The 7,101-nt window shown below is 39.2% G+C and overlaps 1 protein-coding gene across 1 annotated transcript in view; it reads right to left on the bottom strand.

The window, feature by feature from the left end:
- The window catches only part of LOC123320069 (TWiK family of potassium channels protein 7-like), a 148,808-nt gene extending 143,864 nt beyond the window's left edge, over positions 1-4,944 (bottom strand). Inside the window, exon 1 of the mRNA XM_044907235.1 lies at positions 4,824-4,944. The gene's annotated coding sequence lies outside the window, so the exon portion shown is untranslated. The remainder of the gene's footprint in view (positions 1-4,823) is intronic.
- Positions 4,945-7,101: the final 2,157 nt, after the last annotated feature.

Below are 7,101 nucleotides of genomic sequence, written 5' to 3' on the forward strand. Positions count from 1 at the left end.
AGGATCTAGGACGAAGCCTCCTCAAACCCATTTTGAGATACTGGAGTTGAAAACTCCGGAACTCAAAAAATGAAGACTTCTGACTAAGTAGGGTGAACATCTTCTGAGCTCCTCTGGGGTCAGACTCCTAAATCTGACCCAGTCTACAGCAGTGCGCAGTGATCCTTTTCCTCAAGACCAGTTTCTAGCTAAACTGAGGATCTCTAAAGCCCTGGGAAGTGAACCCTGCAATTTACAGATCGAGACACTGGCTGTTTACGTATGCGCTCAGGAGTGTTTTGAAGTGAACCTAAGAGGGGCGCATGTCTACACCACCACGGACAACCAGGCCACTCTGATGTCCCTGGAATCATACTGCCAATGATCTCTGCTGACATGGTAGAGCCGTAATACCATAAAGTAACTGGAAAGAGGCAATAAAGTGACTCTACTATGGGTACCAGGGCATTGTGATGTTACAGAAATAGCATCAAGGTTAACACCTGCTGGACCTGAGTCTTTCTGTGGGCTTGGAAGATACCAATATAAGACAGAGGTCCAACAATGGGAGTTGAACAACAGAATAACCCTCTGGAGAAACACTCCTGAACTTACTCAGTGGAAGAAATTTGTGATGATTTCACCGACCTACACCAGAAAACTGCTGAAGCTGTCACGAGTTGAGCTTCGGGTGATGGTGGGACTGCTGACAGGGCACTGTCTTCACAAATACCATTTGTACCAAATAAAAAGGCAGCAGGTGAGATTTGTAGGCTCAGTGGATCAAAAGCAGAAACAGGTGAACACGTGGTATGCAAGTGTCCAGAGCTGGCTGGCCTAAGAACCATTCATATGGGGAAACCGGTCCTGGATACTCTCGAGGTAACGGCCAATGCCCTTAAGGATGTTGTTGGTTTTATCAACACCATTGAAGACCTCTTTGGGTTCCTACGAATGAGTAGGGTAGAGAACAAAAGATCTACATGATCGCAGTTCCCGAAAGGCTAACCGAGCCACAATGACCACGGTTCAAATAATAATAATAATAATGATAAGTCCCTCAAAAGCTGACTGAGGCCCTCTGGCTCATTGTTTATCCCCACACCCTGGGGCAAAAATGCCATAAGTCACCAGACAAAAGTCCCTCACACAATTAGAATAGTGTATGTTGCGTTTCCTAGGTGTGTTTTCCTTAACTTTGTTCTCTAAGACATATGAACAGAATATGTTTCATACGAGCTCCTGCACAAGTGACACGAGGAACAACCAGGAGGTCCCATTTCCTTCAAATGTTTATTGAATTGGTGGCCAGCCACTGTACCAGTCTCACACTCAGCTGTTTCTCCTCAAAGGCCAGGAGTTTTTGACCTCAAACTCAGAGCACGGTCTCTTGTTGAGAAGTCTTCGCGCTCCATTCAGAGGAAAGTTTTTTGTCTATTAGCCATCTTATGAAGAAGTTGTTGACAGATGAGGCATTGTTAGAGTTATGAATTGAACAGCATAAGGATGATCACGATGTGGTGTAGCTAGTATGAGAAATGGGCACAACCTTCAAACATTCTTCCAGTGGACTGGCTGTTGGGTAGTCTCTTTTAAGGTTGTAATCCCAAGGGTTTCAATGAATGTTTGGGTGGTGAGCCACAAGCACGAGAACTGTATTCGAGTCCTGGTCTGATAAAGGTACTGTAGAGTGATTTGGCAAGAAATATTTCTTAGCTTTGAACTATCCCATCTCAGAAGGAAACTTGAATGAAATTTTCTCAGCCATCAATCAAAACTGGTGCTTCCTCTGGGACAGTCCACGATCTTGTTAACTATGATTTAAGAATACGTTTTTTACATCATATGTGCTCTAAGTAGCAAAGTGTTAATGTATTTTTCAGTGACCTTTAGTGGCTCTTTGTTTGTCCTATTTGTTGATTAGTTTTGATCTGTCTGTATATCAGAGCACGTGGATATTTTCAGCATTCAAAAGTTTCCTGTATGGCAGAAGTCTCGTGCATAGATTTTTCCACATATCATATACTCAAAAGCACCATTTTTACTCCTGCCTGATTCCACCTTTCTGTACAACAGATAAACGAAACATTTGCATGGCGTACTCCAGATCACCTTCTCCTGTAAGGTAGGAAACATTCATAACATTCACATATTACCTTTTTATACGAATATTGGAACATTGGATCTACCTTTAGCATCTCAGGGTATCTGATACTCACGACTCATGCTATTAATAGGTAAATTTTAACTCACTCGTGTTATCCTTTAACTATCAAGTGAAACTATCGGAAATTTCTAACAGAACCTAACAGTCTATGGCTGCCTAGGCACCAAACGCCATAATTTGAATATGGGAGCAGAATAGCGTCGTTGTTATGCGATTAAGCTATATTATGTGGGCTATGCTAGGCATGAATCGACGATATACAACACGGAAGCAATGGTGTCTGCCTTTATCTATCACTTGTTCCAACGTGTTGGCGGAACCAATTCGGTTCGAAAGCATGATTAATCTGCATAGGATGATTTCGAGATTTGTATCCGGGGCTGTGTTCATTGTTAGGTGGGGTCTATAATTCTCGATAAGAGATACCTCGAGAGGAGAAAAGATACTAGCGGAAGCAGGAAATCTATACAGGGTGAGTCTTCGAATTGTACATACATTTTAGGAGTCAGTTGATTCTTGAGGTCTAGATAAAAAGATATAGTCATTCAAGGTTTCCTTAATGTGCTATGCCACCCCTGGTGAAACAAAATCCCCTTTAGAATAACAAACTGTCAGATTGACATGGACACGTATACTGCATTCACATTTATTGTAGCAGTCGGTTGGCCATGAAATAATTTTATCAAGTTTTTGTAACTAGAACGGAGTAAGGTTGGCACACATGAAATGTCGTTAATGTCGTAACGCCGTTGTCACAACTAATATCAATTTTTATTACGAAAACGCTGAAAGTGATTGAAAAAAGAGACAGGGTTTCAGGAAGTGCTATTTAGAATTCAGGTCCTCTCATCCAAATAGTTATACCCTGTTATTCTAAAATCCACAATACGTCAGACGGTAGCGAACATATTCAATGTAAGAGAATTGTTTAATCTGGATCTAAAAGACTTATATTTCAGCTGAATATTTCCACAATCAGAAAGATTGTGAATGAAGAGGATGACAAAGAATTTCCTTCTATTGGGAGACCCAAAAAAGTGGTGGCATTTGAGAATTTTATGTTTGAGTCAATTAATGCGAAAAGTTTACTACAGGATTTTCGATGAATGTCATCGTAGAATAAGTTCTCGAAAACTGATTTTTCCATTTTTCATTTGACTTGTCCTATACATTGAAAATGTCTTAAGGTACCAATAAATACCTAATTATTATTATTATATCAATGTATTAAGATGAACAGCCACAAATACTCGCCAGTTGTCCTGATAATTGTTTATTCATGTGAAATTTTTGTTCAAAGGTGAAGTTCATCTTGCCTTGAAACTTTCTTCAATTCTTTTCACTTATATTGATGCAAGATGATTTTTGTTGAAGAATTTAACATTCTTGTAATTATCTGTTAATTCCTTCGGGAGATAACCATTCCCAACAACTGCATCATATGCATTTCATCTTCGGGTTAATATTTTTGAAACCTACAACTGATGTAACGTATTCAAATTTAGCCAAAGAAGATAACGAACATTAACTCTCCTCAAGCTAGTGCATATTATGATATTATACTGATCTCTTGTATTTTCCATGCAAATAACTGGAAGTGGTATGCCTTCAATCAGTTTGTATAAACTTCAATTATGTTCGTCACATATTTTCCGAAGAGATTCGACATTGTGAAGAAATACGTAATAACAGAAACTTTTACGTAGAACGGGCAACATAGCGTTGATTTAAAACCCAAAAATGTTTTGACAAGCGTCATAACCACACATTTCCGTACTATACAGAGTGAAATGTGTCAAATTTCCATGGCCAACCGAGTGCTAAAATAAAAGTAAATGGAGTATAAATTTTTTTATCGTGTTTCAACAGCCTGTATCTTTTAAACCGAGCCGATTTGGAAAAAATTGAATAGGAAAAAAGTGTTTCTTTTGACCTCAAGAATCTGCTGTTAAAATATTTGTTCGAGTCAAAGACTCACCATGTATACCTGCAAATTCCAACGAACAATAGTGTCTGTATAACTTCATCTAACGAACTGTATGAACCTTCAAGTTGTGTCGCGTTCATTTGGTTGAAAACGAACCAACAACAATTTCAATTACTCGGAAAATTGCCCGTTTCTCCCACGATATAAATTCGATACAGGTCCAGTTGAATAATGCCCTGAAAATAGTAAACATTCGAAACGTGCACTCGTTCGAAGTGCCCCCGTTAGCAATTCAGTTCGAGCAGCAATTTAACAACAATCGCACCAGAAACTATCCGGAAACTCATTTCGTAAACTTCCACTCTAATTTGACGAGTTTCAATTCATCCCCACGCTCGGAAGTTATGAAGAAAACACTATTCGTTCTGAGGGAATCCTATTTTACGACGGTTTGGTTTTACGGATATGGCGTTTCGATATTTTCCACTGCCCGGGTGTCTGGAGATGCCTAAATGACCCTTTTTATTATGGAGGGAGAGGCTATTGTTCCTTAGGGGGAAACGCTGATGTCTATCTGGCCCTCCAGATGAAAAAACTTGGTCGGAAGTATTTTTAGGGGTGCGATTTTTATGGTCCGTTTTGTTATCGATTATGGATTCCATGAGTGACTTGATTTCATGATTCCATCGATTGAAAAAAGCTGTCAATTCAACTCGGTAGTTCATTATTACCAAAATGAATATCTCTCACCCATAATCACAGAATTGTTGGATTTTTAACCACACTAATGATCGGCATAAAGTACAAACTTGATGCACTAGTAGAATAATGAAAGATACACTTTGAAATCCAGGTTTGATATCGCTTAACGAGCTTATCAATCAAAGTTTGAGGAACGTTTTGCCATCAAAGCATTGGCAGGCTGTTGTACTATCTACGTTGGATCAGATAATAGGTCAGATATAGGCGAGTTCAAAACCACAAACATATAGGTCAAACGAATCAACTCACAGATAAGAATTCAAACTAGATTCTTCCACACAAACCAACAAGTTTCTCCCTTTATCAGATCCATCAAGTAACATTACAGCCCTCCGCTATTTCCGAATAGTTGAAGTTGCCACCCAAACCTCAGGATGGTGAAACTAGACAAGAAATTCAAGGCGATACGTATCATATCGATGAATTGTTCGACGTTAGGATATCCGAAGGGTATGGGACCGCTTAAGGAGCCTTCACATCATGACCCACGACTTTGCCAACTGTTCAGATACCATTCAGACTATTCCTTTGTGAACTTTCGCACAAGTTCGGAACTGAAGTGGGAGCTAGGAAGTTTTCATATGGGACTCTGTTGATCTTCAGAGACCGATATTCTAAGGATGTTGTTCGGGAAGAGAAAGGCCATTAGGAACCAATAGCAAAGTTCATTCGATGAAAATTTTTAAATATATATTGCTTCTCCGGCAAGACGTTTCTTCAAAGGTTGATATCAATACAAGATAGACTTGTGATCTACTTGAAATCTAGGAGCAAGGATATGTTGCAATGAAATATTGTCTTGATGGAATTCTTATCGAAAATTGTATTCCTCTAGAGGCTGCTTTTTAAACTTCAAGCTTTGGACGCTTTGGAAAAGCTGAAAACCTTGAATGAGCTGCTATAGTATATGCACAGTAAAAATAATGGAACCTAGTCGTCTCTCACAGAGTCCATCTTATCAGCGAATCCTCTCAATGGGGAAAAGATCAAGAATATGAGCTCAAAAAAGACCTTATCTCCTATGCTTAGTAAAGAGGCATATTGGAAAAGGAAATCCACCCTTCAAACTATCGAAAGTGCTGGAGCAGGAGTGTTTAGACCAGGCATCAAATGCCCACTGCCCTTAGGCTCTTTTTCGAGCACCATTCAGGCAGAAATACTGGCAATTTAAAAACGAGGTGAAATAAACCTAGCAAAAACTATCAGAGATGTAGAATGGCGATACATTCACATATAGCCAGGCTGCGATTGAAGAAATGACATCATGTCTTCGATTCCAGTATAATACGAGGATATATTGAGAAATTCTTAGCCTACTATAGAACCAATGTCAATGTCAAAATATTTTATTACTCAACATATTCCCCTCTGGATTGGATACATTTATTGCAGCGAACCTGCAACGTCTCTAGACCTATCAAATAAAATGTTTCTTCTCGCCCTGCAAACCAGACTTCCACAGCTTTTATTACCTCCTCGTTGGAAGAAAATTTACGACCTTTTAAACTTTTTTTTAATTGGGGACAAAGATGATAGTCGGATGGTGCCAAATCTGGTGAATAAGGGGGGTGTTCTAGTAATTCAAACCCTACATCACGAATTTTTTGCATGGCAACATGAGATTTGTGTGCAAAAACAAAACAGCTTTGGGTAGCTTTCTGAGTCTTTTCTCTTCAATTTTTTCCCGTAGAGTAAACAGTAATGTCCAATAGTAATCTCCAATTGTTCTACCCTTATCCAAAAAATCAATCATGATAACTCCATGGCAATCCCAAGAAACTGAAAAAGAACTTTCCCAGGAGATTTTTGGATACGAAACTTCTTAGATCTTGGAGAACCAGAGTGTCGCCATTCCATCGATTGTTGCTTCGTTCTACCCAAGTCTCATCCATAGTAACAATTCGATTTGAGAAGTCTACATCGTTTTCAAATGGAGCACAGATCGAACGCGATGCTTCTACTCTTGCACGCTTTTGGTCAACATTCAAACATATAGGGATCCATTTGGCAGCAATTTTTCTCATGTCCAAATTGACGTGAACTATGTGATGAACGCGTTCGTATGAAATATTCAGTGCTTTTTTGACCTCAAACTATTTCCAATGGAATAGGCAAGAATGACAAGGTTTCTTCAGTCTGGAAAGGAAATCAACTTCGGGGTAGGTTATCAAAAGAAGGAAAAGGTCAATCAGAAACACTCTGGCAGAATCTTTTATAGCTAGATCATTCCAATCTTTGAGTGAGGTCCGAAACATTCTAAAGGTCA

The sequence above is a fragment of the Coccinella septempunctata genome, chromosome 9 (assembly GCF_907165205.1).
Source record: "Coccinella septempunctata chromosome 9, icCocSept1.1, whole genome shotgun sequence".
Lineage (NCBI taxonomy): Eukaryota > Metazoa > Arthropoda > Insecta > Coleoptera > Coccinellidae > Coccinella > Coccinella septempunctata.